General features: G+C 43.4%; 1 non-coding gene and 1 pseudogene across 1 annotated transcript; both read left to right on the top strand.

Moving 5' to 3' along the window:
• The first annotated feature begins 676 nt into the window (after nucleotides 1-676).
• LOC118613499 lies at nucleotides 677-779 on the top strand. Its single transcript, XR_004955505.1, has one exon. It is a non-coding gene; the product is annotated as a U6 spliceosomal RNA (small nuclear RNA).
• Nucleotides 780-15,709: 14,930 nt separating this feature from the next.
• On the top strand, nucleotides 15,710-15,828 carry LOC118613480 (annotated as a pseudogene).
• The last annotated feature ends 6,596 nt before the right edge of the window (nucleotides 15,829-22,424 follow it).

The following is a 22,424-nucleotide window of genomic DNA, read 5'->3' as shown; positions in this document are numbered from 1 at the left end:
CTTGCCAACATCTTGATTTTGGGATTTTAGCCCCAGAACGGCGAGAGAACAATTCTCTGCTGTTTTTAGTAACCTCGTTGGTGGTCATTTGTTATGGCAGGACTAGCAAACTAGTACAGGTGAGACAGTTTATCAGACTTGAAGTCTTCCAAAAAATGGTGCTGGAGATAATACATCTGGAAAAATATAAACTTTCTTTCCTCACACCATATGCAAAATGAACTCAAAATTGATCACAGGCCAAAAATTATAAAGCCTCTAAAAGACAGCATAGGGGAAAATTGTCATAATCTCAGATATAACAAAGCTGTCTTAATAGGACGCAAACTGTAAAAGAAAATATTTGATAAATGAGATTCGCTTTTTAAAATATATCTTTTGCTCTTTGAGAACACGAAAAGGCAAGCCACAAAAAATGAAAACATTTGCAAAACATGCATCTGGTAAAACATCCAAAATATATAATGAATCCTTACACCTTAAAAGAGAAAACCAAGTCCATTTTTTTTAAATGGCAAAAGATTTGATCAGAGTCTTCACCAAAGAAGGTACGTAAATTACTAAAAACCAATGAAAATGTGTCCAACTTCATTAGGGAAATGAAAATTAAGAAATGCGAATGAGAGTCCTACGCGTCCATGAGCATGACAAAAATTAAAACCTGGCAGTACCGCACTTGCTTCAGCAGCACATACACTAAAACCAGAACGACACAGAGAAGACACGTGTGGCCCCTGCACAAGGACGCCGCGCGAATTCGTGAAGCGTGTTGTAGTTTTACAAACTGGCCGATACGAAATAGTCATGGGAATGTAAAGCACAGCATAGGGAATGTAGTCAATAATACTGTAATAACTATGTCTAATTTAGAGGGGATCACTTTGTAAGTGATATAAATATCTAACGACTACGCTGTGCACCTGAAACTAATATAAAATAATAGTGAATGTCAACTGTAATTGAAAAATCAAAAAGGCGGAGGGCAAGTTAAGGGGAGTAAGTTCGAACGTCCAGGTGTAGATCAAGTCAGTGGGCTGTGGTGCTCAGCATAGGGAATACAGCCAGGAATATTGTGACTCACTACGCATTCACATGGTTGCTGGACGTACCGTGGTGGTCGCGTTAGGTGTATAAATGTTGAATAACTATGGTGTACGCCTGAAACTAATACGATTTTGTATGTTAGCGACATTTTAATAAAAAGTTTTTCTGAAAAAAGGATACTTTAATGACAAGAAATATGATTAGCTGAAGTTATGCAAAGACAGTTGCTAAACACATTAGTAATTCTCTATTGGTTGAATAGTAATAAACTTAAATTAGTTCCATCAAAAAAAATATTTTGTACATAAAAAAAAAAAAACCTGATGATACGAAATGTTGACATGCATGTGGATCGACCGCAGCCCTAATATAGCACTTACGGCAAAGCGAAAAGGCTTAGTCAGATGGGAAAACAGTTTCTTTAAAATTTAAGCACACACCTAACCATACGATCCAGCAACTCCAAGAGAAATAAAAATATATACCCTTGAACAACTGTAGGCAAACCTCCACAGCACCTTTATATGTAATAGTCCCAAACTAGAAACTTAAAAGTCCATCAAACTTACGAACGGATAATCAAGTTGTGATACGTTTATAAAGTACAATTCAGCAATAAAAGGAACTAAGGATGACATACAACAGCCTGGGTGAATCTCGAAGTGCCACGCCAGGCGAAAGCAGCCACGTACAAAAGACGGCACACTGTTCCATCCCACGTAAACGAGAACTCCAGAAAAATCAAAACTATAGTTGCCCAAAGTAGCGAGGGGCTGGCAGTGGGAGGAGGGGCCTGAGGCAAAGTGGCGCCAGGGAGCTTTTTGAAATAATTAAAAAATTTTTAAATCTTCATTGTGGTACTCGTCACATGGCCAAATACATGTCGAACGTCAGGACACTGGATACTTTAAATGGATACATAAATATTAATTTTACTTCAATAAAGATAGTATTTTTCAAAAAGAATAAAATTACCAAGGAACACTTTTAACCAAGGAGGTGAAAGACTTTTGTACTGAAAACTATGACACTGGTGAAAGAGATGAAAAGAGACAGAAATATATGGAAGGATATTTTGTGCTCATGGCTTGGAAGAATTATAGTGTTAAAATGCTCATAATATACAAAACGACAGAGTAAGTGCTCACTAAACATTGTTGATAGGTTCTTGGAAACTTCGACTTTTAAACGAAGTGAGGCATGACAAAACAAATTTTACCAAAGGCTACTTGAAATAAACAAGAGTTAAGTTCCTACAGCATGTTTCTGGTTACGGAACCATCACCAAACTTTAAAATTAAGAGTCAAAACACTTCAATATTAAACACTGAAATAAATGTGAGCTATACGTACATTTAGGGAAGATAAATAAAAAGCAATTCACATCATTCTTTTCCAACTCGCTGATCCAGTTCAGGGTCACAGGGGACAGGAGACTTTCTCAGCAGGCTCAGAGTGCCAGGTGGGCCTCCGCCTTGGATAAGATGACCTTCCATCTCAGGGCACACTCACACACACCTACACTCACTCAGACTGGGACAACGCGGACACACCAGTTCACCTTGCACGCACGTCTTAGGGATGGGGGAGGAAACTCACATGGACATGGGAAGAATGTGCAAACTCCACACATAGAGTGGCTCCCACCAAGAATCAACTTTTTTCTCATCAATATTATAACAAAATGACTTTGAACGATGCAACATTATTTGAGGACCTGTTGTATACAGATTCAGGGCAATCCCTATCAAAATTCCAACGGCATTTTTTTTTTTTTTTTTTTTTTTTTTTTTTTGCAGAAACAGTCCTAAAACTTATTTGGAACCACAAAAGACCTTGCATAGCAGAAGCAATCTTGAGAAAGAAGAACAAAGCTGGAGGCATCGTGCTTCCTGATTTCAAACAATATTACAAAGCTGTAGTCATCCAAACAGTATATTACCGGCATAAAAATGAATGCACTGATCAAGGGAACAGAATAGAGACTCAGAATGAACCTGCACATGTGTGGTCAATTAACTTATAATGACGAAGCCAAAAATACATAAGGGAAAAGGACAGTCTTTAATAAATGGTTGAGAAAACTGGACATCCACATGAAAAAGAATGAAAGTGGCCCCCTGCCTTACACCACCCACAAAAATTAACTCAAAATGGATTAAAGACTTGAACATAAGACCCGAAGCCATAAGACTCTTAGAAGAAAACAGGAAGTTACCAGACATCAGCCTTGACAATGATCATTTAGCTTTGACACCAAAAGCAAAAATGAGACATCATTAAATCAAAAAGATTATGCACATAAAGGAAGCCATCGGAAAAATGAAAAGGCAACATAGAATGAGGAAAAAATATCTAAGAAGGGGTTAACATCCAAAATATATAAAGAACTCATACAATTCAATAGCAAAAATCCCAAATACTCCAATTAAAAAATGAGCAGAGGAACTGAATAGACATTTTTCCAAAGAAGACATACAAATAGGTGACAGGTACACAAAAAAGGTTCTCAGCATCACTAATCAGGAAAATGCAAGTCAATGAGATATCACCGCACACCTGTTAGAACGACTATCATCAAAAAGATACAAAATAAGTTTTGGCGAGGATACGGAGACAAGGGACCCTTACGCACCATTGGTGGGAATGTCAACTGGTGCGGCCACTATGGACAACAGTCTGGAGAGTCCTCAAAAAGTTAAAAATAGAAATACCATATGATTCAGCAATTCCACTTCTGGCTATTTATCCAAAGAAAATTAAATCGCTATCTTGAAAAGATATCTGCACCCCTATGTTCATTGCAGCATTATTTACAATAGCCAAGATATGAAAGTGACCTACGTGTCCACTGGTGGATGAATGGATAAAGAAGGTGTGGTATTGTTCACCATACAAAAGAAGAAAATTCTGCCATTTGCAACAACATGGATGGACTGAGGGCCTCACGCTAAGTGAAATCAGTCAGATACTGTATGTACCCACTTATATGTGGAATAAAAAAAAAAACAACCCTGAACTTGTATAGAAAATGGATGGATGGTTGTCAGAGGTGGGTTTTGGGGGGTGGGGAAATGGGTGAAGGTGATCAAAAGGTCCAGACTTCCCATTGTAAGTCCTGGGGACATGATGTACAGAATGGTCACTGTAGTTAATAATACCTCATCTTATATTTGAAAGTTAAGGGAGATTTTAAACACTATCATCACAAGAAAAAAAAAATTATGTGAGGTGAAGGATGTTAACTAAACTTACCCTGGTAATCATTTTACCATGTGTACAAATATAAAGTCGTTATGTTGTACACCTGAAACTAATATGTTGCATATCAATTATATTTCAATTTTTTAAAAGATGATTTTAAAGACTAAGAATGGTGCTGTAAAGAAACCCAATTAACTTTGTCAATGAGGATGATCGCCTGTTTTTTAACCTCCTATTAAGATAAAGGAGAATTATTGTTTCACGTACTACCATGGAGGAAAGTGTTTCATAGAGTTGATTATGGGATGGCGAGTAGGAAGAAATTAGAAATGACTTCTTGGTGTATATTAACATAAGCCAAACATACAAATAGCTGATACACAAAAGATTCAATGGAAAACTATGCAGCTTATAAAATTTATAGAACAATTCTATTCTCTACGATTTTATTTTAAAAAACTCTTACTTGTTTGAAGTTTCCAATCCACAAGAAGTGACAATAAAAACATTTTCCCAAATCTCCAAATAGTGCAGAAAAGAAGAGACAGCAAAACTGGTTAATTTTCTAAGCTCAGTAAGCATTCCCTAGGTTGAACAGCTCCTAAGGTAGAGGCCTGTTATATAAATACAGGGTTTTTTTTTCTAGTAAACATATAGTCACAATGTCCTGAGAAAACTCTGGTCAGATTCCACATTTAGGTTCGGATTTTCCCTCACCCTTTAGTGTAATAACTTTTAATTCTTTCTCATAAGAAATGAATAGTATAAAAAAATTGGTTGTGGTCTCTGGTCCTTATATAAAGCACATGCCATGGTGGTATGTGTATCTTTTTCAGAAATAAAAATTACATAAATTATACAAATGTACACATTGCAACAAATGGAGTATGTAATGCTTATGATTTTATTGATATTAGAAAGAATGTACTCTTTGAAGCGGCCTCTAGTAAGAGAATTAGTGCTGGTCATGGTCCAGATAATAAGAGGCCATGTCCTCTCTTTCAAGCCATGGTGGGTGCAGGCACCTGTGTCTCCTACTTAAAAGAAAAAAAAAAGGGGGGGTGCGTGTGTTGGAGAAATGCTTCAGAACCCCTAGGCCTTGCAAAAAAAGAGCAGAGTTCTCCAGCAGAGGGCTAAAATTAATGTGGGAATTTTGTGATGTTAGTCTTTGGATTAAAGAATAAAGTACAACACTTTGGTCTCTGTCCCTTGGCGCCTTGAAATTTTTGTCTAATTGCTGAATTTGAAAGACCTAGCCTGCGTTCTGGCAACGCTGTAACATACACAAATTCATGATTGATGGACACCAGCCAGCTGGAGATCCAGTGTTTTCCAAATTGACACAAGCCCACTGGTTCTAAGGTGGCCTCTGTGTCATATTTTAAGCAGATCATACACTGCTAATTGAGTGTGGAATTCATCAAAACCAGAGCATGTAGTAGATTTTCAGGGTGTTGCAGGAAGCCCTTGCTGAATGTGACACCTGCGATCTTTTTTCCAGAAAGACGTTTTCCAGGACCTCGGCAGGGCGGTGCTGGACAGCGCCTGGCGAGGCTACAACGCCACTCTGCTGGCCTACGGCCAAACCGGCTCTGGGAAAAGCTACTCCATGATGGGATTTGGTGCCAACAAGGGCCTCGTTCCCAGGGTGTGTGAAGAGCTCTTTCGAGCAACTGAGACTCAAGAGAGAAATCAAGAACACCAGGTACGTACTATTCTAAGAACCCTTTTTAAAGGATTTTCCCCCCCATTATTTTGGAAATCTCCCATCTCAAATGGAAGTTATTGGCATCTCTATTTTAGAATAACGTTAATTTTCCGTACCAAGATCCTTATTACATGATTACGAAATCGAGTTGCCAGTAAATAAAAGGTTGAATTTTTCTGCTTCTGTGGAGACAAACTCAAGGAATTTTTTCTAAAAGGCACTGTGAGTGTCACAGGAGCAGACGTCTTTGGCGTCAACCCTAACAAGGTGGCTGTTGACGCTTGTGTAATAAAACCTCAGCTGACTCAGGTCAATGGTTTCTCTGGCTCCCTTTCTCCTACCAAGGTTGTGGGATGTTCTCATCTTAACTGATGGATTTTTATGTCTAAACAAAGAATGCTATTTGTGTCTTAATCGTCGCAGTGTAGTTTCTTACTTGACCTGTCCCGGAAGGCCCGAGACTGGATTTTAGATTCATCCGAAGGTTGGTGACATTTTCACGGTGAAGAGTAACCATTGACATAATTAGCTTTACAACAGTAAAATGTCAGCAAACATCTGGAAGCACGATCTGTTTCTACCTCCTCTAAATGATGAGATAAAATCTGTATCATGGAAATTTAATAATGGACCATTTTTTTTAATCTGAATTTTCCAATTTTAAAAGTGATTTGTTCAAGTTAGAGAATAGAAATTACTCATAATTTTATCACCCAACTAAACACTATTAACGTTTCAGTATTTTTCTAATTTTTTATTTAAAAATTGTTTCAAAGTCACTCCATGAATAGTTTAAAAATTCAAATGTCCAAGAGGAAAAAAGGTCTACGTCCACAAAACAACTCATCCGCGAATATTCCACAGCAACACATTCACTACGGCCAAAAGTGGAAACCAAATGTCCGTCGAGTGACCAGTGGATGAGTGAAACGTGCTGTAGCCACACGACGGATTATCTAGCAGTAAAAAGGGACAAAGCGTCTGTTACGAGCTACGGGAAGGACGAACTTTGAAAACATTATGCTAAGTGAAAGAAGCCGACATGAAAATCATATATTGTTGGATTCCATTTGTTTCAGGAAATGGCCCAAACGGGAAATCTATAGACAGAAAAGTAGATTAGTCATTGCCCAGGGCTGGGGTTTGGGGTGCGGATGAGGGGAGAAGGTAGAGATTGGGGAGCGGCTGCTAACGAGGTTCCTTTCACAGGGACAAAATTTTCTAAATTTGGGTAGAGCTGACAGCTGCCGGGCTCTGGGAGTATGCTACAGACCGCGGGATGCACACGCTAAATGAGTGAGCTGTGCGCTATGGGAATATCTCAACAAGGCTGTTTTAACATGATGCTGCAAGGTTGCCCATGGAAACCAGCTGTCTCTGCCTGTGCCTGCGCCTTCCTCACTAACCCTCACGGGTTTTCATCTGCAGCTTGGTGGCTGTTTGCCCTAGACTCTCTCTCCATATTTTAAAAACGTTGGTTGTTCTCTTCTTAGAAAGCAATGTTAGACTTTATCTACTATTCTCCTCCATGGCAGAAGAGAACCTGTCATACCAGCACCCCCGACCCTAACACTTCTTCCCCACATACCCCTGCATTAGTATCAGATTTGGCTAAATGAGCATTGCTTAACATTATAGCTATGGAAATATTGTTCGCTGCTGAAACAAGTCATACATACACTGTTTCTACTCTCTGTTTTTCCTTGGGTTCTGAATTGCCTTTCGTGTATGTCTAGTTGTCTATTGATCTATGTTTTCCTAAATGCCCCAAATCACTGTCACCTGCCTGTCGCTCATATGCTCAAACTTATCAGTTCCACTATTTTTCTTGGGCCTCCTTCAGCAGGAGTCTTCTGTCCTCCTGCTACAGCTTACGGTAGCGTATTTCTAAGGCTACTGCAAAACTGTCATTCTGGAACTTTATTTCAACCTTCTTTATTGGTTCCTCAGATGACTAGATTCAATATATTCCCCTTTACTGGTTAACTGTCGCCTTTTATTGCGCCCTCCTCAGAAAAGGGGCAGGAAGGGCGCATTGTCCTCATCGTGGCACGGCTGAGAATATCTTTTCTTACCTTCACTCTTAACTGAAGTTTATCTGGAAGAGAATTCTAGATCGCTGAGAATATTGAAGACATTACTTAATTTTCTTTTAACTTGCAATGTTGCCATTGCAAACTCTGGTACCATTCTGGTTCCAAATTCTTGGTACGAATATTACCTAAAGCATTATACAGATTTAATGCAATTCTCATCAAAATCCTACCACCATTTTTTAAAGACATAGAACAAAAAATCATTGGACTTGTATGGAAGCACAAAAGACCCCAAATTGCCAAAGCCAGCCTGAGAGAAAAAAAAAAAATGAGGCTGGAGGCATCACTCGGCCCGACTTCAAATTCTACTACAAAGTGACAGTAATCAAAACAGCATGGTACTGGCAGCAAAACAGACATATGGACTGGTGGAACAGAATCAAGCATCCAGAAGTAAACCCACATTAACATGGGCAAAGAATTTTCAACAAAAAAGCCAAAAACATACAGCAGAGAAAGGAAAGCCTCTTCAATAAATGGTGCTGAGAAAACTGCAAAGCCACCTGCAAAAGAATGAAACTAGACTGCTGTCTATCACCACACACCAAAATTAACTCACAATGGATTAAGGACCTGAATATAAGACCTGAAACAATAAAATGCATAGAGGAAAACATAGGAACTCAACTCCAGGACCCTGGACTTAAAGAGGATTTTATGAATTTGACCTCAAAGGCAAGGGAAGTAAAAGCTGAAATAAATGAATGGGACGACATCAAACTAAAAAGCTTCTGCTCAGCAAAAGAAACCATCAACAAGGTAAAGAGAGAACCATGCGAAATAAGCCAGATAGATAGAAAAAATTGAAGATCACATGATATCACTTTTATGTGGGGATATAAACCTGAAAGCAGCAAAGGAACAGGAAGAACAAACAGAGACTCATGGACTGGAGACTAGAGGTTACCAGAGGGTAGACGGGAGGCGGGAGGCGGGAGGGGGGAGGGGGGTGGTAAACGGGGTAAAGGGGTCAAACACGTGGTGACAGGAAGAAATCTAACTATGGGAGGTGAACGCACAGCATAAATATATATATGCACCTTAGTGTTAAAATGTACAGCTGAAACTTATTGGATTTCATCAACCAATGTCACCATAAAAAACAAAATTAATTAAAAAATAAAAATAAAAATTTTTGGTACGTGAAATTTTTTTATGGTAAGTTTCTCTCTGGCAGCTTTTACGATCTTTCTTTATCACTGATGTTCTGACGTGCCTTAGTATCGGCCTTTTTTCATTCATTGTGCTGGATCCTTTTTAATTCGGAGACTCCTGTCTTTCAGATCTGGGAATCTTTTCTTATATTATTTGTTTTATAATTCTCTCCCGTGTCTTCTGTTTTCCATTTTTGTAATTTAATAATTAGATTTTGGACCTCTTGTACTGATATTCTAATTTTATTGTCTTTTACTTTCCACTTTCTATTTCTCACTTTTTTCCTGCATTCTAGAAGATCTCCTCATCTGTATTTTATAACCCTTTTACTACATTTTTATTTTGGTTATCATTCATAGTTTATACTCTTGTTCTCTGATTATCCTTTTTAATATCATCCTGCTTTTTCATGGATAGAATTCTTTATCTCTGAAGCTATTATAGGGCTTTTTAAAGTGTTTTCTTCTACTCTATGCAATGTCTGTTTCTTCCAAGAAACTTTTTTTCTATGTTTGTGTTGATTTCATTCATAGTGGAGGCGTTTCCTGGCATCCTAAGCCCTGGACCTTTGCTTGTTTTATTTGTTTATTTTATTATTTAGGCCTATAGCGCCTGGTCTTCCTAGTTGGTCTCCCATCCAAATAGTACCGAGGCTCGACCCTGCTTAGCTTCCGAGAGCAGACATCAGGCTTGTTCAGCGTGGCATGGCCATAGACCATGGACCGTGGCTCCACTGGGGCGCGAACCCAGAACCTTCTGTGTGTAAAGCAGACATGCTAACCACTACACTATGGAACCACGTCCTCATTTTAACACATGAGAAACGCTGAAGCTGGTTGGAAGATCTGGCCGCCGGGCTTGATTGGCAGGACTCACCACAGGGCGACGAACACACAAGCCAGCTTTTCACGAGCGGGAGGTGCTGGTGGCGACATGCCGGTGTCTCAGGGCCTTTTCTCCAGGTTAGAGCCGTTCAGGTTCCTCCAGTCTCTTGTTGAAAAGGTATAAGCTTGGTTAGCAATGTGCCCAAAACACAGTAGGACAAAGCCCAGTCTTATCTACATGTGCTAAGATTGGAGGGAGAGCTCTGAAGAACAGCCTTTTTCTGTTCTCAGTTGAAACACACACACTACTGTTTTCCACTGCTGTTTTGTATCCATTTTTAATTCATATTAAGAACTTCTTCCACATCATTTAAGAGTATTTGAGAACCTCATATTGCATGTGAAATAAAGCTTTGCCACATGTAAGGTCAGCCTTTCCCTTTGTTGGACATTTGTAGTGTTCCCATATTACTATTTTTCCAAGATGGCAGTTTCAAGAGAATCTTAATTTCCTTTATGTTTTTTTTTTTCTTCTATGCAGGTTACATTCAGTATGCTGGAAATTTACAACGAACAGGTAATAGTGAGTCTACATTTCGACACACAAATGTTAGCGACTCTGTAGCTTGATACACCTCAGCGGCTCATCTCACCTACCCTACAGATAGAGCTCCAGCTCCCAAGGCCGGATCTGACCGCCCGGCCCAGCTCCCTCTCCGGCTTCCTTTCACGTCCCTTGTCTCCGCGCGCTCTGTGCTTCAGCCTCACAGAGCTTCCTTTCCAGAAGGCGTCGTTTTTCCTACATCTAGCCTCGCTCTGCCTGGACTATCCTCCCTGCTTTCTCTGCCCTTAAAGAAACCACTAAACTCCAAGACCCAGCTCAAACGTCACCTCCTCTGTACATCCCCAGGCGACTGACTTCCCGGGGTTATACCGGGGTTGCCAGACTGTATTGTCAGGGGCGAGGTGGTCAATATTTTAGGCTCCGAGGGCCACGTGGTCTGTTGCAACCTCTCATCTCCGCCCTTGTGGCACAAAAGTAGCCACAGACAATATGAAAATAGTGAGCGTGGGTGTGTGCCCGTAAAACTTTGGTTTTGGACCCTGGAACTTGAATTTCACATGATTTTCACAAGTTACAAAATATTTTTCTTTTGTTTTTTTTTTGTTGTTGTTTTTGTTTTTGTTTTTTTTTTTTTTAGTCATTTAAAAATGTAGAAAGAGTCTTACCTCAAGGATCTTACAGAAATAGGTGGTAAGCTGAGCGTGGCCCGCAGGCCACAGACCGCACACGCCTAGGGTAGTCAGAGGGTGGTTTCGAACCCCAGCCCTCTCATCAACTGGCTCGTGGAAAAATCGCTATCTCAGAGCGTTGTTTGCTCATTGACGAAGGAGGGAGTTTAGAATGAGGCACTGTGCATTGAGGCGTACTAAGCTTCGTACCCCTAACAGAGTGCCTCGCCAACACTGGACCCTCCGCAAGTGGTCTTTCACTCTGCCCTTCCCCTGTGCGGTCATTACATCGTAAGATTTTACGCACACATTTGTAATCTCCAAAACAGATAATTTTCTTGAGATCACCTTTCTGCTGGCGACGCTTAGTGCGGTGTTCGGTTTTAGATGGGTGCTCCCCAATGGGTGCCGAGAGGATGAACTGACAAAGGGATCTATAATTACAAGTTTCCTCTGGGCAGAGCCCGTATCCTAACAGTTCTTGTGAACCTCAAGCAGCATGTGAAGACTTGCACTTAATCAATTAATACTAAATAAATGTCACTGAAGAAATAAGTCACTGTTTTTCGCTTTGTATGAAGGAGAGAAAATAACCATTTCTTACATGCTTCCATGAGTCATTCATTACAGTTGAAGGTTCACAGTAAATGCAAATGAGTTGTTAAGGTCCCTGATTTTCTCTTTCAAGTTGATGGGCTTGGAGGACAGTATGGCTCCTTTGTTTCATACCAGTAACTTTCAAAGAGCTACTTTATTTCCTCTATTACCAAGTTCCCATGGGGAAGAGCGGGGGAAAGGCAACTTGCTGTGGTCCCTATGACAGTTACTTATGATGACAATCTCTCTGGAACGGTTTCCTTGTCTGTAACATAAGAACGCTGGACATCCTAAGACACTTTTCATGCCTCATCGTCTATGAGTCGCTGGTAGTTTTCCGTTGGGGGTACTTCGGCAGTCAATGAAAGTGAAGTTCATTAGACCCCTTTGGTGTGTCAGATCATACTAGACTCTGAGGGTGAAGAAAACCTAAAACGTGATTCCTGCCATGGAGAAGTTTAGTGGAAGATACAACACCCACCCCAGACAGCAATGCACCATATATGCTGTGGGAATGGTGGAAAGATAGAGGCAGCGGGTAACTAACCCTGCCTGGGTGTTTTGTGTTTGTCAAGAGGCGTTAGACCGGGCCTTGGAAGATCTGGTTCGTGAGCTTCGTGAGGGAAGAGCAGGGTTCGGGGTGGTGCAAAGAGGGGTACGTCAGGCAGTGAGATTAGCATTAAGTTCAGGAATATATGGAAATGTATGGCGTCCACGGGAACAGCAGGTGCCCTGCGAAGCTGGAGTTGGATATGGGGGGGTAGGCACTGGGGGAGGTGGGGTGCATCAGCAGATGAAGCCCAAGATAGGTCACCAAGAAGTGAAGAGCCTTCACCTAGCAGGGATGGAGCACCGATGGAGGATTTTACAAAGAAAGGTAATCTGGTGGGGGTTTTAGGGTTCTCCCTGGGCCGGGTGACGCTGGGTTTGAAGGAGCGCCAAGTAGAGGCAGAGTTGGGAGAGCCTCGCGGTAGCCTGGGTGAGTGATGACGATCTCGTGACAATCATCAATTGTGATGTGATGACGATCTCGTGACAATCATCAATCGTGATGTCCAGATACACCCTGGAGGGTCCTGGTCTTGTCTGTGGGTCCCCACACTTGCATCCAGATAAACCTACTCGTTTTTTTTTTTTTTTAACTGACTCGTTTTTAATAAACCTTATTCAGTCACACCATCGACTTAGATACCACTTCCTACAATTTATATGACTCCATACAAGTTAGAGAAAAGGCTTCCCAGAGAAGGCCAAAGTTGTCTCTATTTCACGTCTCCTTATCTCTGGCCCTTATGTCCACCGTCCTAATTTTGCTTGCCCAAACGCCTATCTGTGATCTTGCTCTGACTCTAGGACTTAAAGCCACGGAAAACTATTACGAAGAGAGGGCTGGGGATGTAACAAACTTCCCAAAGCTCTCATCGCTTGGAGGCAGAACCAGGGCTGAGAACGCAGGTCTCCCGATCCCCAGCCCAAGCTCTCCCTGCACCGCTGGACATAGGCTGCTGCCTGCAGGGCCTGCGGCTCCTCGGGGCTCCCATGGCATGGCCCCTCTTTGCCTTGTCCGAAGTGGCTTTTTGTGGAAAGAGGCAAAACAGGCTTACACTGGAGCCCGTGGTCTGAGTGCGACATCACGCAAATCTCCAACAATAAGATCCAAAGAATTAGCCATATTCTCTCGTTAGGTTTGACTGTAGCAACTTCTCTTTGGATCGAATAAGTTTCCCTTGGAAGTCGAGGTTTCAGGGTGCTGGCATTTGTGGTAGTATGATTAGCCCAGGTTTACATTAGGTGCTTTGAATGTGATTAACTTCTGAGTAATTTTCTTTTCGTTTATCACTGTTCTAAGTAAGCCTTCATTCCTTCGTAAGAGAGAATTGCTGATAATACAGAAAGGGGCTAGGATGACTGGTTCTTATAATATTTATAAAGGCATTTCCAATCGCATAAAAACAGTTAAGGAGATGCCCAGGAGGATATTTCATATTAAGAAGAGACCAATGTTCTCGAGCACAAAAGCTTTAGAAGCACCTATCTGAAGTCAGATAACTGGATGTCTGCTAAAATAGGCTGGAGAAACACTTCTCCAAACTCAGAGTGTCACACAGGAATTGTAAGCCCGCCTCCGGTCACACTGTTCTGCCCACGAGCTTCGTGAGTGCCTGCAACATGTCAGTAACTGTGTCATGACCTACTAGTGAAAAGACATGGTCCCACCCAAAAGGAGTTCACAATCTGATGGGAGTGTGCTTAGTACTTGAAAAGAATAAAACTGAGTGTCTTAAAAAAAAAAAAAAGTATGTTTCTGACTTAGCTAATTCAACAAGTTTCCCTGTTTTCTTGCTTGCCATTTCCCTATTTCTTACTAAAATTATGAGGTTATCTGGTACCTACAGAAATTTAACATTCATTTATTAGTACAATAAATATTCGTTGTGCACCTAAGATATTCGAGAGCTCTAATAGTGAAGTAAATTAAAAAATCTCTGCCTTCCTGAAGTTTACATTTTTAATTTTTTTCCCCACAGGTAAGAGATTTGCTGTCTAGAACCAAGAAACCCGGAGGGCTAAAAGTGAGGGAAGATCAACAACTGGGCTTTTATGTGGAGGGTCTGACGTCAGTGCCTTGCGAGAACTATGCCCAGGTTGAAAGGCTGATGGAGCAAGGGACAAAGATAAGGACCACAGCTTCGACCAGCATGAATGCCAGCAGCAGCAGGTCTCACATGGTCATCACCATTCAGTTCAAGCAGGTGAGGTTCAGTGGATGCCGCCGTTCTGCTCTCACACCGAGGTGGCCCCTGGGAAAGGTTCCCATTAGCATCATGAGCTGGTGAGGGCTGGAGGATCCTTTCAGGTTTGACTTATGATGCAGGTGGCTCCTTCCGACCACAGGCCGTAGGGTCTGGAGCAGAGGAGCGAGACACCTGTTCTCGCCCTGCCTCCCCCACGTCAGTGCCCCTCCCTGGCACCCCGACACAATGATGCCCAGCTTTCAGATCCTAGGGGACCACCAGAGACCGAAGCACCTTTCCTGTGTTTGGAAGTACCAAAGTAGAGTCCTCGAGACCAGGTAAGCCAGCCATACGGCTCTTCACGAACCAGAACCTTCGATAAACTAGAGCACGCTTTTCTCCTCCATCCTCCTTGGCGGGTATCAGAGAGTGATGTCTATAATGTCACCAGTTAGACTCAGAAATGCTTGCAGTTGGCCCTCGACATGGCTGGTTTGGCATCCTTGGAGTCAACCAACCGCAGGTGGAAAATATTTGCAAATAAATCTGTTGTTGCTGACGTGCACTGCGTCGCTAGGCCTTCCACGGCTGTGTGAGCGCCGAACGTGTACCGACCTTTCTCTTGTCATTATTCCCTACACAATACGGTGGAACCACTATGTACATAGCACGTACATTGTACTAAACATGAGTAATCCAGAGATGCTCTAAAGTCTCTGTGAGGATGTGTGCAGGTTATACGCAAATGGTAAACCGTTTTACACAAAGACAAATGTCCGCCGATTTGTGTGTCCCTGGGGGGTCCTGGAACCATTGCCCGTGGATACTGAGGGATGACTGTATTCACCAAGCCTGAGCAAACACACGAGTTCGCTGTGATGTCCCAACTCTGTCCCCTAGGCCGCAGCACTAGGAACAGGCAATGTCATAAACGTTGTCCCACCCTAACCGGGAATAGTGAAAACACACTGGACCATATGTGATTGTTGACCAGCTCTGGGAAATAACGTATGCTTCCTGAGTCCAGGTGCCTGTTCTGTGAGAAAACAGAAATAGCTCTCCTTGCCAAAATGTTGGGAGGCTTAATGATACTGCATTTTAAAGAACTTTGCAGTCTATGACCATGCCACCCTGAACAAGCCTGATCCTGTCTCATCTCGGAAGCGAAGCAGGATCGGGCCTGGTTAGTATTTGGGTGAGAGACCACCTAGGAAGACCAGGTGCTGTAGACATAAAAAATAAAAAATAAGGGATTGTAAACTGACAAGGGCCTTACACTCCGTGAGGTCAACCAAGGGTTGCCTCGCCTAAAAATACAATAAAGTAAAAGAACTTTGTAAGTTTTTAAGTGCTATTCACTTGGTTTTACAATGCTAGTCAAATTCACAGATTTATATATGTTTTGCCCTATTTTTTTAAACTCGATACTTTAGAGGCAAGAGGAGAAAGAAGCTGAAACAGTGAACACAGAGGTCTAGCGTCATCCTGTTCGCCGGCGTAATGACGCACGCACTGCCGCGTGCCAGGCGTGGTTAGGACCCCCACGCCTATTACCTTTCCCCTCGTGACATCCTGATAGTGCGCCGTTAATCCCTGTTCTACCGCTGAGAAGTAGGAACTCTGAAAAGTCATTGGCTCGTAGTCGTGTGACCGGCAAGGGACTCTGTCACGTTCTAAAACCCACGTTCTTCCCACTGCGCGACCATACCATCTGAACAGTTGCTTATTTTGCAGATTTCATGGTGTTTTATGGTTAAAATATTGATTGAGCACAGAAATACTAGGGCAATAACTGGTATCTGATGTCCCATTGCTTTGTAGCTAATGCAGCGTAGCTTTGCAGAACTGGGAAGGGGCCTGGTAATGTTGTACCGTAAAATGTCATTGGAAAGAGGGTGGCATTTTAACTTGTAAATGTTTTATAGCTCTTCTGAGTGTGAAATGCAATTAGAAAAACTATTTTAAAATGTAAACTCGCCATTTGCAATGACATGGATGGACCTAGAGGGTATTAGGCTGAGTGAAATAAGTCAGACAGAGAAAGATAAATACCATACAATCTCACTTATATGCAGAATCTAAGGAACACAAAGAACAAACTAATCAGAAACAGACTAGCAAATATAGTGGACAATTTGGTGATGGACAGAGGGGAGGGGGGTTGGGAGAATGGGATGAAGGGTTAAAGAAGTACAAATTAGTAGTTGATAGTCAGGGACGGGGAGCGCGGCATAGGAAAGGCAGACAGCTTTAATATGCTGGCTAAGTGGAGGGCCAGGGGAGGGAGAGAGCAACTGGGGGGATCGTTTTAAGAACTATATAGATGTCTAACCGACGTACTGTATACCTGAAACTAATTTAAATGAATAAAGTGTAAACTAGATGGATTTCACGTGCGGCCTGCTACTGTCCCGACCTTGTGACCGGTGGTCTCCCCACAGGCATTCCCCGATCGAGGCCTCACCAAACAGTCCAGTATTAACTTGGTGGATTTGGCAGGAAGTGAAAGGCAGAAACCTTCAGGCTCCGAAGGAGACAGACTGAGAGAAGGATCGCGAGTTAACTTAAGTTTGACCAATTTAGGAAATGTTATCAGGTAAATCGTCAACGGACAGGTATTTATTTGTACTAAAAAAATGACCTCAGATGTCAAAAATTGGAATAATTGTAACTCTTGGTTCGTCACTTGTCACCAGTGCGTGTCTGGTCCTCCTACATATTTTGTTTTAAACAGACTGATTTTTAATAAAATGAATACTAATAAAACTGCCACCCAACCCAAGAAACAGTTGGTGTTCCTTTCCTGTGTTTTCTTGGAAGGCGACCACCATCTTGAACTTTGTTTATCCTCTGTCTCTCTCCTTCTCTTCTTTCTTTCATCCTTTCTTGTTTTATCACATGTGAATTCATTATTTAGTGGCACTCTTTTTGAACTTCATAAAAGCATGATTTATTATATGGTCTTCTGAATCTTGCTTTTAAAAAGTTATTAAGGCATAAATGATGCACAGTAAAGCGCTCAACTTTTAAATGTTCAGTTTTAGTTTTATATATGTGTCTGTCTATGTAATTACCGTGCATATGAAGATACAGAACATTTCCAAAACCCAGGGCTCCCCTATACCCCCTCCTCGCTTTTACTCCCACCAAAAGAAATTGACCTTTGTCACCAAAGATTAGTTTTGCCTGATATTATGGTTTATAGTTTGCATTTTTGTGTCTGAAGGAAATTAGAGTTAGAAAGATACCTACCTACATTATACTTAAGTTCCTATCCATCTGGAGTTGATTTCAGGGTGTAGTATAAGGTAGGCATTCTTTACGTTACTTTTTCCTTATAGATGAGCAGTTTTTCCAGTTACATTTGTTGAATAGTCCCTTTTTTCCCCAGTGATCTACTCTGTTACCTGTCATATGTCAGAATTTAATAGATGCTTAATGTATTCTTGGCTCTTTAATCTGTTCAGTTGGTCAAAATCTAAATACAATAGGTATTTTATTTTCTTACCTGATAATACACAGATCCCCATCCTCCATATGCAATTGTTGATACATAATTTAATTATATTTTTCTTTAATCCCAAAAGGCTTTATTATTACTACTTTATACAGTGTTTATGCATATTAATTCCCTCTATTCTTTTTTCCTTCTTAAATCTCAGAGCTGCTTAAGATCAATTTCTTTCTTTATTCTTTGAGGATCATCTGTTGATGACAAACTCCCAGTTTTGTTTCTTTTTCAAATCTGCTAGATTTAGATTTCTTTTCTCTGTGATGATTTCTCACACATGGGAGTGCCTCCCTCCCCCACTCTCTTCAACGCCAGCACTGCCTTCTCTGTAGTCCCCTAAAGCAGGGGTCCCCCACCCCCAGGCCGCAGACTAGTACTGGCCCATGGCCTGTTAGGAACCGGGCCGCACAGCAGGAGGTGAGCGGCAGGCCAGCGAGGGAAGCTTCATCTGCATTTGCTGCTCCCCAGCACCAGCACCACCGCCTCAGCTCCGCCTCAGACCACAGGGCATTAGATTCTCACAGAAGCTCCCGTCCCTGGTGCCAAAAAAGTTAGGGACCGCTGCAGAGCAGGGTGGGGACTGAGACATTCGCTTCTCACCCACTCTTACTCTGGTGCTGTATGTAGTCATACAGGCTGTCCCCAAGGCGATGCGCGAGAAAGGGAGAAGGGCTGACCCCACCCCGTACCCATCCTCACACTGCCCTCTAGACCCCAACCCTTCTCTGCACGCAGATCCGCCATAGCCCGCGGGCTCACGAGGGTTTTCCTCGCAGGTTTGGGGGAGCCGCTTCCTCTGCCTGGGCTTCCTCCACACAGGTTTCTCCAGGGTTGACCGGGCAGAGGGAGCCAGCGGCCTGTGCTGCTTAGCTACCTTGCTTCAGTATCTTTGCCCGGAAGGTGTCTCGATGACTGGATATGATTTAGAGTCGTGTCCCAGATCTATGGGGTCCAAGAAGGGACTTGAGGGGGCGCTCCTGACCTAGCCCCAGGGAGGCAGAGCGCTTCCTGATACATGCTTTTAACCTAATTGGCTCTTTTGTATTTTTTTTTTTTTTCCCCAGTGCTCTGGCGGACGCAGCCACGGGGAAGAAGGTCTTGCACATTCCCTACAGAGATTCTGTTTTGACCAAACTGCTGCAGTCTGCCCTGGGCGGCAACAGCAGAACCGCTCTGGTAGGATGGCCTTCTCACAAGCTCTTGGGCCCATTGGGCTATAATTAAAACCGTTCTCCACGTTCCACTAAAGTAGCCCTTTGCATTTACATGGCACATTCTTACTCACTGCCTCATGACTCCTGGAGTTCTACTGCGGTGTTCGAAGAAACTTTCTACGTTGCTAATTTTGATTTTTAATTTATTCTTTTCTGTAGTTTTCGGGTTCTCTACAAGGAACATATATTACTTTTATTATCAGGGGAAAAAAAGCTAATACCGTTTTAAAAAATAACAGTTATATTCTAAATCAGCAGTTATTTCACGGCGAGACTAGAAATCGGTTTGACTGTGTGAGATGCTAGGCAGGTGCTCACTCTGCAGAGCGGCTGAATCATGTCGCCTCAGCAAAGACTCCCGACTCTCATTGCTGAATGTTGGCCAAGTGGGTAACACGTGGGACCTCTTGAAATTAGAGCTCTTTGCTCTTCAGCTTTGGGTGCAAGAAGAGACGAAACTAGGCAGAGTCTCCCTCCACCCTGTACCGGCCTCCGGTCTGCCGCCCTGGACAGAAGTGCTCCCTGCAGGAGCCTGTTGCACGCTCTGCTCTCCAATCACATACATCCTTTATCATTTAATCTCGCCTATTTTGAAGTATTTTCTTTTAAAATTGTTCTGGTTGTCAGTACCTGTGGGCCTCAAGGGGACATTCCCCAAAGAACCTGAAATAAAAGTGGCCCAAAGATGCCCTCTGATGAGAGGCTACAGAATCTAACGGGTCTGAGCAGCTGTGAGCATCACCCGTCACCTGAGAGGGGTGACCGCCAGCTCTGCGGACAAGGCCCTTAACAAAAACAATGTGGTGGGCAGGAGGTCGGGGTGGTCATTGGTCATCTCAAGAGGCAAATAAAAAAGAGAAATTACAAAGCCAACGTCCAAGCTCCAGAGTCTCTACGGCTCCAACTGCAGTTCCAGCATATTTACCTTAAAATCTCATTTTCTTTCTTTCTAAAGTGGACATAACAACACCCACTTGAAAATACAGACGATCCCCAACTTACAATAGTTCGACCTAACAATTTTTCCACTTTAAGATGGTGCAACAGCAATACGCATTAAGTAGAAACCATACCTTGAATTATGGACCTTGACCCGTCCCCAGGCTAGTGATCTGTGCTATGCTCTCTCTCGTGCGGCCGGGCGGCAAGCCTCAGCTCCGGCAGCCAGATCACAGCATCCACCGGTACCGTTTACAGTGGGCTGTTTTGCCAGCGCTTTCTGGATGCCGTGTTTTGTGCTCACACCCTCTCATGTCTACAAAACACCCATGCATGTCTGGTGGGAAGAGGAGGAGGAAGGCATTTACTCTTGAGATGAGACTCAAGATAATCGCCCAGCTGTAGGCTAATGCAAGTGACCTGAGCGTGTGTAAGGTCGGCAAGGAGAAGCTAGGGGTTCGGTTGCTTAGGTGTATTAACTGCATTTCTGACTTAGGATAGTTTCAACTTACGATGGGTTTATGGGGATTAACCCCATCGCAAGCTGAGGAACATCTGTATTGCTGTGGTGATTAAGGGAGCTGATAGAAGGGAACAAGTTTTGAAAGCTGCGAAGCTACACAAAGACACAGGATTTTCCACCAGACTCCTGTGCCACCAGGTAGGCAGTGACATTCCCTCCTGTTCACCCTCGGCGGGCCTGCCCACCTCCACCTGATCAAAAAGTTTGTTTTCTCACTCGAATGCTAGGCCATTCATCCAAAGTTGATAGCCAGACTTGAGACTGTACAAGTGGCCCCCCGGTCAGGAGCCAGTTTTACTGGTCTCTGCACTGCCAACATTCAGCTGTCATTTAAGCCCTGAGCAAGCCCGCTGGGGACTCAGTGCCAAGTGCAGGGGACTGAGGGGTCTGGGGCACAGGTGTTCCAGGTAGTTGGGGCTGGTTCAAGTCCCAGCTCTGCCAGTTATTATCTGGGTGACCTTGGGCATGTTATTTTTCTCTCAGCCTCAGTTTCCTGAGATGTAAAATTTGAATAATACTGTAAATTACAGATGCTCTGTGAATGCCAGCTGTATAAGATCAACAATAAACCCCTATGTAAGACATGAAAACTAAAAGGGATATTTCTTACAGATAGCGGCCATAAGTCCAGCTGACATCTGCTATGAGGAAACATTATCCACGCTGAGATATGCTGAAAGGTACGTTTATGAAAATGTATTATCCATAGGGTTCCAGGTTCTAGATCTGGCAAACTCTTCCAGTGCCCTTGATACAGGTGGCATTGGGTGGGATGGGTCCAGGAGAAGGCAGAACAGAATGATTGGCGAGGGAAGCATGAGAGGAAATGAAACAGAGGAGAAAGAACTGGCAACTCAGGGCCCCTGTGCCCGCCATTGTCACTCCGGTGGCGGATGGGGGAAGAGCCGCGGGCTCAGACCGGCGGGAGGAACATGGCGCCGGTCCTAATGGGACTGGGTGCCTGTCTCCCTGCCGGTTCCGCCAAAGAGCACAGCCATCCACAGATTCCTCGTGTCACATGGGACAGTAGGGAACAGTGGCAGGCAGGCGGTTTCTGTACCAATGACAGGTGGAGACGAGCGTGTTAGCGGCAGCTCCCGAGGCTGGTGCCCAGCCACCTGCTCTGCGGCTTCCCCCTGCTGGTCCTCCTTTCCCTCCTGGGCAGACCAGACCCTCCGGAGGAGGCCCGTAGTTCACAGGTCTCTCTTCCCGGGGAGGGGCTGTCACTGCCGGGTCCCTTCCCCGCTGACTGGCCTGGGAAACAGGCCCACAGAGTCAGCCCTAGCCAGAGGCTGTGGCCGAGCCACTTCCTGCTTTCCAAGGCAGGCACCTGGGCCCCGCCTCTCCTGACCCTTGTAAGAAAGGGGAGGGGAAGAAGGAGCCTCTAACCAGAGGCCAAACCCCCTGCTGCGGCTACCACTCCTTCCCGTCCACACAGCAGACACTGAGAATCCCTCCTGCAGCGCCGGGTCCGGACGGGGACTTGGAATTCTCGGGCCTGCATACCGGGCAGCCGGAGCTGGCTCGTGAAATGAAACTTATCGGCCTGCCTGTCACTCATCGGCTCTACAGGCTGGCCCGCGGGACAGAACCTGGCCCCATCAGCTATGGGACCTGAACCTCCCTCCCTACCCACTGCCT

Source organism: Rousettus aegyptiacus, unplaced genomic scaffold (genome assembly GCF_014176215.1).
Source record: "Rousettus aegyptiacus isolate mRouAeg1 unplaced genomic scaffold, mRouAeg1.p scaffold_m13_p_18, whole genome shotgun sequence".
NCBI classification, from domain to species: Eukaryota; Metazoa; Chordata; class Mammalia; order Chiroptera; family Pteropodidae; genus Rousettus; species Rousettus aegyptiacus.
The sequence above is the reverse complement of the archived record's forward strand: the minus strand, read 5'-3'. Positions and strand labels throughout refer to the sequence as shown.